At 40.7% G+C, this 9,415-nt stretch overlaps 1 long non-coding RNA gene across 2 annotated transcripts; it reads left to right on the plus strand.

The window, feature by feature from the left end:
- The first annotated feature begins 586 nt into the window (after positions 1 to 586).
- LOC137479249 (uncharacterized) lies at positions 587 to 1,876 on the plus strand. 2 transcript variants are annotated; one of them, XR_011002090.1, is made up of 3 exons: positions 613 to 717; positions 1,283 to 1,444; positions 1,558 to 1,876. It is a non-coding gene; the product is annotated as an uncharacterized lncRNA (long non-coding RNA). The 2 variants fall into 2 exon arrangements; XR_011002087.1 differs by having other exon boundaries at positions 587 to 1,444.
- The last annotated feature ends 7,539 nt before the right edge of the window (positions 1,877 to 9,415 follow it).

The raw sequence follows: 9,415 nt of genomic DNA on the forward strand, positions 1-9,415 counted from the left end.
TACTGATCCCTAATATTAGACATATTGAGAGTTCTAATATAAAGCCACATTAATAAATTTGTCAACTTGATAAAAAACTGACTCACAATAAAGCAATACTTAATGTTGAGTATATATAGTCTATAAATGTTTATTATCTACTTATTTTAGAGGAACTTGAGATTAGTCTGGTAGCTATATACAATAAAGTATAATTATCCATATATACACATCAAATAATGTGAAAATATATATTTTTTAGCCATTGTTAGGTAAAGTCAGAGAAGAGAATAGGGTCAAGAATTCCACCAGTTTTTCTTAGTCACACACTGAGGAAGCATGCTCGCAGTCCAGACTAAAGAAAATATTGCCTTGAATTAATATGACATTTCTTACTGAAGAATGCAACTTCAGAACAAGAAGAGCTGCTTGTGTTTTCTTATAATGCTTTCTGTGATTTGATGCAACTTTTCCTCTGTATGTTTTCTTTAATTTTTATGTTTTAAGTGAAAGCTGAACACACTGAATTTGTTTGTAATTTGGAATTTAAAGCAAGGCTCTTTGTTAAAAGCCCAGAGGAAGTTTCCATATGACTTATGGGCCATTTGGGCTCAATTGAACTTAATGGGTTTCAGCTGCACCTCCACAATGGCTTTGAAGGAAGTGAAGGGAGATCTATAGGTCTTAATTGCTCAAGACTGGCTTGTTTCTCTTGAAAAGGCTGTTTGCAAGAAGCAGGTTGGGAGTATTAAAGTATATATCCTCAAAGGGATGAAGGAAGTGCCGTTTGAGGAAGGGGCTAGGATGAAAATAGCTTTAAGAGTTACTCAGGAGCTGAACTAGGCAATCTGAACTAGTCCACGAGAAGTTCTTGTTAGTTAGCTTAAAAATAATCAAATAATTGGAGGACACAGCTAAGCCAAACTTCTTTTATAGTCCTTTCAAGAAAGGAATGGAGATCTTGGAACTGACAAGATAAATTAGGCTTAAACCAAAAGAGAAGCCCAAACAGATAGTCCCCTTGGCCTCTCTCATGCTGGCTGACAGACATGAGTGTTTGAGTCAGCAGGTGAACCATGACTTCTAAAAGCAGTGGTTTGTTTATGCTTCCACTGTACAAAGCTTTCCAGTGGAACAGAACAAACCTAACTGGGCAAGTTTCCATTTCAATGTCACATTTCCTTCTGCATGTGCAGTGCCAACTGGCCTTATAGATTATTGTTACTAAGTTTGTTAGGATTACCCTGGCTTCACATTAGGAGGTGTCTGACCCATAAGAATCTCCTATGACCCGTTTTTCCAGGCAGGCAGGAGAACATGTGAAATGCAAAGTTAGGAATATAAAGGAGCTACTGTCTTACTCAAGATAAGCCAAGAGACCGCATTACAGGAAATTAACCTTTGGTGTACTCTGTCATTTTGTCCAGCGTCATACAGGCAAGTAGGAAGGGGACATTCTCCTGAGGTATACAGCAGATGAATGCCAGATGGTACTGTCATAATACACAAAAAATAGCTAAATACCTACCGGTTGTGTTCAATACAAATGGAACATTTTTCTTCTTCTGAATCCTGCAGGGCAGAACTCAGACAAGCATCTTAATGCAAACATCACTGTAACTGAAATGTGAAGCTGGAAATCTAGAGAATTCTCCAAAAGCTTTAAGTAGCTTTTTAGGCTTCATTCATGTTGGGTCTAATGGATCCTCAAAGGGGAGAATGGTTTATCAAAGACAAGCATTGTAAGTACCTCTGTGTTTATGTGGTAGGTAAATGGGCGTTTGTTACATTTGAATTGTTTCTGAATATGCAGAGAAAAATATCAGGCCACCATCAGCAGCAGCAGTACAGTACAGTAAGGCAGCAGTGCCTAGCTGGGGGGAAAAGTGTTTTCTTTTCCCATGTTAAAATATGTTCATTTTAATTTCCATGCAAAATTATAAGAATAAAAATATGCTGCCTTTTAGGGGAATGGCATTTTGCTAAATACCATGCATTGCTACAAACCTTAGATGTGAACGGCCACATGCAAACATTTGCATAGAAGAACTTTGTGGATGTGTAGCTGGGTCTCAGTCTTGCAGGAAAAAAATATTTCTGACAGCCTGGCTCTTTCAAGCTATGACATTTATTGCCTGCAGATAGAGGCCAAGTAAGTAGGTGAGATGTTGTGACAGAAACTGAATGGTTAGCTCTGCCTTTCATTTCTTGTCCTTAAATCCTCTTTACCTAGCATTATGTGGCCTGTTTTCCTAATACTGCTATTAGCAATGCACTTACATACGCATGCCTCAGCCATTATTGTCTTGCATTCTGGTCTATTCAAGATTAGAGAAGTCTTCCTCTAAGCTTCCCAGAAATGCTGCTAAAGTTTGTTCAATTTCTTTGGTGGTTGCATCTTCTTTCATTAACTAGGGTAGCTGGTGTTGAAAACCAAACAGAAGGTAATGACAGACCACAGCAAGCTGTCTGTTGCTGCAGATGGAGGATACCTCTAGGATTTGGGTCAGAAAACACTTGGCAAGCATCCCTCTGAATTCTTCTTGTCAGGTGTTGAAGAAGTCTGCTTAGTGGCAGGGGTGAAGAAGGAAGCAGAAATCTTAAAATGGCTGCAATATGATTTTTTTTTTGTTTTATTTTTGTTCAGCATCAGAGCTATTTACAGCGTATCTTGCCAATTTATTCATACAGTTGCTGTCATGGGTTTTTCCTGATTTTCTGCTTTCAGGACCTCCCCGCCCCATGATCCCATTTAAGTTAGCAGTGGCAGGAAAAACGAGAGTTACTTATGCCCCCTTTTAGAATGGGACCTTGCAGAGGTACTCTTAAGAAGCCATTTGATTTCTTTAAACATAGTTCAGCTTCGCACAGGCGCTCACACACATTCTGATGGTTTCCACTTGAAATTCCTCATCTAATCCAAATAGTTCACAGCCTTGACTGTGGAAATGTGAAGGGGCTCCCTTGATCTCCTGCTCCAATGGCGTGCGGGGCTCGGGCTGGGACAGGCCACGCTCACAAGGTCTGTACTGCTGGCAAATACACCTCCAAAGCTCCAAACCTTTCCCTGCTGCTTGTGAGAAGAAGCAGAGTGAAGTCTGAGGGAAGCCTTGGGCCCTTTGGAGACTATATCACACTCTCCGCTGCCTTGGACAGAGTAAATTTGAGGTTTGCAAGCCAGCGGTGAGTCGGTGTATTTAGAGATGGCAGTCGAGTGGATACGTGTGGCCTGGAGGGGAAGCAGGGGTGAGTAGCACCATTAAACTGTCTGTACCCTCTTCCTTACTCCGTCCCTGTAAACTAACACACCATATTGTTTATAGTTCTTCAGCACAGCCTTTTAAACAAGCTTTTAACAAATGCCTCTTTCTTTTCCTCTTCTAGGGCATGCAGAAGTTATGTAAGATTCTGGAGAGACAGAGGCAGAGCTGTTGGGCCCACTGCGCTGCTGTAGCTATTGCCTTACAGCCTCTTCTGCCAAGCAGTCCCTTCCCTAGGGAATGTTAGAAACTGCCAATGCCCCAACGCCTCCCTTGCCCAAGAAATAGTCCCTTGGTACAAGTGAGACTGAAGCTGCTGTGGCTGTAGGCAGGGAAGAGGATGCTGCAGGCATGAGGCTGGCCTGGAAGGAATGGCCACAGAGGTGGGAAAATGTCCACATTTCATTCCAGATCCTGGAGATGCTGAGATTGTATTCCCTTGACTCTGTCACATTGCCTTATCTTTATGGGGTCCTGCAAATTTATCAATCACAATGCAGTGTAGCAGCAGCTTTTTTTTGTATTTAACCAGTAGGAATTATTTTGCGGCTATACCTCCTTTGTCTGCATATCATCTGGAGAAGTACTTGGTGTGTATATACATGTAGACCAGATTTCTTTATTTGTATTGCCATACCAGTTGTGTTACTCATTGTTCCACAGGCTTTACATTAGGCTCTATAGAGGTATAAAATCATAACGCTTCTGAGAGGCACATTTGAATTGATCATATCCATTTATTTTCTTAGGGAGGGAAGGAAGTTTTCTTTCGTGTTTTCAATAATGCATATTATTTTTGTGTCTCAAAACCATATAAAAGGGAAAAAACCCCACAATAAACATTAAAAATGAAAAGACACAGAGTTTTGCCCAAGAAGCTCACAAACTAAATTTAAACTGAGATGGTAAGACAGACTAACAAACAGAAGAGAGGCAGTAGGATAAGAAAGGACAAGGGTTACAGAAATAAGATTATTTGCAGTCCATATATGCTGCAATGTTATGATATAACATTGCAGCATATATGCTGTATACCCTAATACACTTCCTTGTGCCCTGCCCTATTCCCAGATGCTGCAGAGAAATGGCCAAGTATTAGCTCCCAGGGGCAGAGAACTGTCTGTGTGGTGTTTGTTTTTATAGTGCCTAGTTCAATGGGACCCTCATCCCCATTTGGGGTCCCAGTGTCCTGTAGCAGTACAAATAACACACACAAAGTAGTAGCAATAAGATCCCTTAGCCCAGCGCCTTTCTTAGTGCTGTATCCAAGCCTAAGCTAAGAAAAGGGAAGCATTATACAGCTTGTAGGGATGTAACCGTTACTTTAGGTGTTTATTCTTACTTTTTGAAGTTTGCTCATATCTTTCAGAAAGGACCTGAAATTAAATTTGATATTAATACTGCCCTACTCCTTGTTTGATGCTTAGTGATATCTGGAATGTTTGGCTCTGACATGTAGGAAGGTAGGAATACCAGAAAACAGGACCATATATTATCTGAGCATAGTTTGTAACCCAACTCCTGACAAGGAAGTGGGAACACCACAGATTTTTTTTTTTTAAAGATCACAGTAGTTCTCAAGAATAATTTCCCAGAAATTCTGATCCTTGCAAAAGAGGCATCAGAAAACACTGATCAAAGGTTTTGCTTCTGATGCCAAAGGTGAAGCCCAGGTTTGAAACTGCTGTTGCCTGGCCTGCTGAATCCTAGTAGGTCCAGGCCTGTTATGGCCCAGCAGAGTTTGCCAGAGTCAAGGAGGTCAGTAACCTCATGGGCTATGAGATGTATGGTCTGCTCCATCAGGATTAGTGTGTGCAGTTGGCTCCAATTTGCTGTTCTCCAAAATTAAGAATAACCTGAAAAAGTCAAACTGTGTTTAGAGCTTTGTTTTACATGTGGTCTGAGCCAGCAATCTTGCCTCAGACATGCGTCTAACATATTCTGGCTGCACTGTGAGGTGTTAAAGTTTAGCTGGAAAAAAGCTTAAATGCTGCTGCTTCACTGGTTTGGGCCCCACAGTGGCCATCTTTCTCCACTCCTTTACCTGTTATTCATCCTTTAAGTACAGTTCCTTCCAGAAACATGAGCTCTCATGCAGCTGGTAATTTTCATATGTCCAAGTAATGCGGATTTGGATCAAGAAGACATGGTCAGAGTTTGTCTAATTAACTTCCTATCACGAAAGCCAAGCCAGAAATTTAAGGTACAGTAACTCAATTTATAGTCACTCTATCTGGCACTGAATATAAATTAGAAAAATTCTTTGCTTAAGCAAGATGTGTGGTAATATTGTTATGCTATATTAAAGTGCTCTTTAAAAATAAATCATATTTTTATGAGTGTGAGAAACACATATCCCCTACCACAACCAGACCTGACACAAGCAAGTCTTCTCCTTACTCAGAACTGCTAAATTCTTCCATGAAGAGAAAAAACAGCCAAATACTTTTTTTTTCCTTTTTTTTAAGTATTTGGGTTTGAGTCTTCAGAAAGGTTAGATAAAGCATTAGCTGTGGGTAGAAAAACACATTAGGAACCACACCAGTTCATCAGGGCTGTGCATGCACATCTCCCAGTGCTAAACCAAGCCTAAATATCAAAAAAGGTCCTAAATATTTAGGACAGAAATATTCACTCCCCTTGTAAATGCTCTTTTTCTTCTGGGTTTTCCTCTCAGCTTCCAAAAGCTGCCCCTTAAATGCCACTTGTGAATGGAGAAAATTATGCACTTTCAAATTCTCTCCTGGGGACTGAGGGCTCATATCTCTCCCTCTCACACTGATACTGTAATTTCACACTATTTTTTTGCCAGCAGTTGAGCCTTTCCTCGTTATATATGACAGGCATGTTTCATTTTCATTAGGGCTTTTATACTTTGAGAGGCCTGATGAGCAGGGAAAGGGAAGTGGCTGGATGGAAGCATGGCCACCTGAAGGGAAGTAGTCACAGGAGGTGGGGGGGCTCTCCCGTGCCCCAAATAGTGCCACTTTTGTACTCTGCACTACTGCCCTCCCTCAGGTGATGCATTATTTTGCTGCCACTAAAGCTTCCAGTGAGGCCACATCCTTTACAACTGTTATGGTAAAGCAGTAAGGACACACAGAGGGAAAAACTGCTTAAACAAACAAATAAACAAACAAAAAGTGCACTGTGGTACTTGTTGTATGGAAACTAAGCCAACCTACACAGGGGTGAGACTCTGATTTACAATTGCAGCAGCTAGGAGTTAGTACATTGTATCTGTGTAATGTCACGTCCCAGCTGTGGTTAATTGCCACCCAAGAATCAAAACTTTCTGGAGTGATCATCATCGAAGAAAAGCTCACTCATTATTAGTCTTGTCTTTCACCAGGAGAAGGGCAAGACTTAGAACCCTTTGTGGGAGAGAGGAATGCTGCTCACTGCATATTGTAACTCGACTTAACATGGCTGAATGTTTAACATGTTGAAGAAGAGTTTGATAACTACATGGAGGGTACTTCTTTCCATGCCTGCTGATGGGGTGAGCTCTCAGGTACTTGTATCACCCCTACTGGGTTGTGCAATCTGGATCTGTTTCTGGGTACTGCCCTGGGACTTCAACTTTTGTGCATTAATTGCTTATGGAACTGACCATACATAGGAAGAAAATGGAATTAAAATTTTGTCTGATAAGAGAATATTTTATTTTTATTAAGAACCACCACAGACCTATAAGGTTGTTATGTAGCAAAATTCAGCATACACAGCTCAGGTGTTGAATACCCAAAGGATACTTCTCTCTGAATGTCTTGCTGGTAACAGAGCAGCATCAGAAATATTAAATGGATCCTCTGAGCGCAGCAAAAACGGGTAGCTGTAAGTAATGTCCTATAAACTGTGAGTTTCTGAAATGCAGCCCACACTGTGGGGATGCAATCAAACTACCTTTATATGAAACCTTCATGTACTGTCCAAATTCTTTTCTTTCTTCATTCCCACCTTCCTGTCCCTTGGCATTCATTCACACTGGCATTATTAGAGTTGTCTCTGAAGCTGGCCCAAGAAGCCCTACATATTATTTACATCACAACAGAGCCTGGGGGCATCAGACAAGGCTGGGGGTCTGTTGTGCCAGTTGCTATTCAGCCTTTAAGTACCAAGGTAGTCCCTGGCCCAAATAGATTTCTATCTTGAATTTTAACAGGTAGACCAGAGGGAGATGATTGTTTCCCTGATGCTTCAGACTCAATTCAAGTTGCTGTGAGTAGCAGTCTTTAGGAAAACCTCCTCTTCTCTGGTAGGAGTAACAGCACAATGCTGCCAAATTGAGATACCCTGAGATCATCCCTAGCTGGTTGTGCAGAAACCACAGAAGTAAACTGCTGGCATGCAGTACACACCAGACAGGAATAAAGTGAATGCAGAGATTTCACAAATTTATTGCAAGTCCAGCCTAATGCTCCTATTCAGAGCATGTGCATATTTCCACCTCAAAAGAAGAGAAAACAATTCCTGTAAGTGCCTCAGAATAAATCAGATTTAAAAAATCTTTTCACTGGGAAAAAAAAAAAAAACAAACAAAAAAACCCCCAAAAAAACACCCAAACAAAAAACCTTTAAACCATTTAAGGCCACCTTAGAAAGTCACTCTGTAAGTATACAAAACACTGGAGACCATCATATGCAAATCTGAGCTTAACAAAACACACAGCATTACCAAGTGTAATTATACAGTCCAGCTATTAGTAGCTTTACCTCTGGCTGTTCTCCATCCTGCTTTCAAGCTACATCCTTTCCTTTCATCTTATTCTACACCACATGAAACAGGTGAGCTGTTCCCTTTATATAGCTCAGGGCTTCAGTCACATGGTTTTCAAAGCTTGGTATCTTCATTTAATCAGTTAAAAGAATCGAAATAATCAGAGATCTTTCATGGACTCCATGCCAAATTTTAATTCTGTTAAGCATTCAAAGCTTACCAAGTAAAAAAAAAAATCAAGAAAAAATTAATTAATTTTTCCTAGGAATATCTACTTTGAAAAGCTGCCCTGAAGGGTACATTTGTAGTTTAGAATATCTTTCACAAATCACCCATATATCACTGCTAGCAAGTTGCACAAAAAGACATCTCCAATGCTTTTTATTGTCAAGGCAACACTGTGGTTTCTGCATCCCATTTGTTCATGCATAGATAGTAACAGCATCTACTTTTTATCTGATCCATTTGAATTTTTATCTTGACTATAACCACTACTGATTTCTTACAGGAGAGTGCAAATTGTTTAGGGTTATCTTCACCAGTAACAACTTCTGACAGCGAGGAGATGGCGATACTAGCCCTAAAATGTCTGTGTTTGTTACCTTGGATTAGATGTTAGTGCCAAAGACTGAAACTGGGTAGAGCATTAGTTTTCAGGTTTGGGGTCCTTGAATGTGTTGGTGAGAATCAGTGGATTATTTTTAAGGGGTCTGTGAAAGGTAACTCAGATAAGGCAACTCATGACAACGGGTTTAAATTGGCTTGAAAGGAGCCTGAAGTATCCCTTGAAAATGCTGTAGGGATTGCAAACTGGAAAAGATTAGATCCCTGGGGCTATGCTATCTGCTCTGATTTAGGAGCTTGGGTCCTTGTTATCTGTTGTGCCATTCTTTTTCCAGGGCAAGATTAACCCCACATTCTTTCATAGGAGTCCTCTTTCCACCTAGGCCATTTGACCCCAGAGAGTGCAAATGTTGCCCCTTCAGGCAAACAGCAGTTCACTTTTCTCTTTGTCTCTACCATATGCTTTTCTTTACGGCACCAGCCGATATGTTGCTGGTGGGTGACTGTCATGACACATCACAGGTCCCAGGATTAGGCCTCTGAGAAGCTGCAACAGTACCTTGTAGATAAGTTAAATATTTCCTGACCTTCCTATATTCCCAGGAACAAAACCGGGAAGACATCTCATTGAGTTTGTTTGGAGATGTGTGTTGGTTTTAGCAGTGAAGGAGCATTAAGATGTTTGTTAGTATGAAAATAAATACAATGTGTGTGCATGTTTGGTTGTTAAGACAAAGCTGTATTTTCTAAACAGAGATGTACACAGTGATAGTTTTGCTGTGAGTCCATCTGCTCTGAGGGGTCAGCCTCCTCACATGGACATCACTGTTGTGTTCGTTTGCTAAAGACCTCTGAAGAGCATCTGGTCCAACCTCTTGCTCCAGGCAGGGTA

The sequence above is a fragment of the Anomalospiza imberbis genome, chromosome 1, assembly GCF_031753505.1.
Source record: "Anomalospiza imberbis isolate Cuckoo-Finch-1a 21T00152 chromosome 1, ASM3175350v1, whole genome shotgun sequence".
NCBI classification, from domain to species: Eukaryota; Metazoa; Chordata; class Aves; order Passeriformes; family Viduidae; genus Anomalospiza; species Anomalospiza imberbis.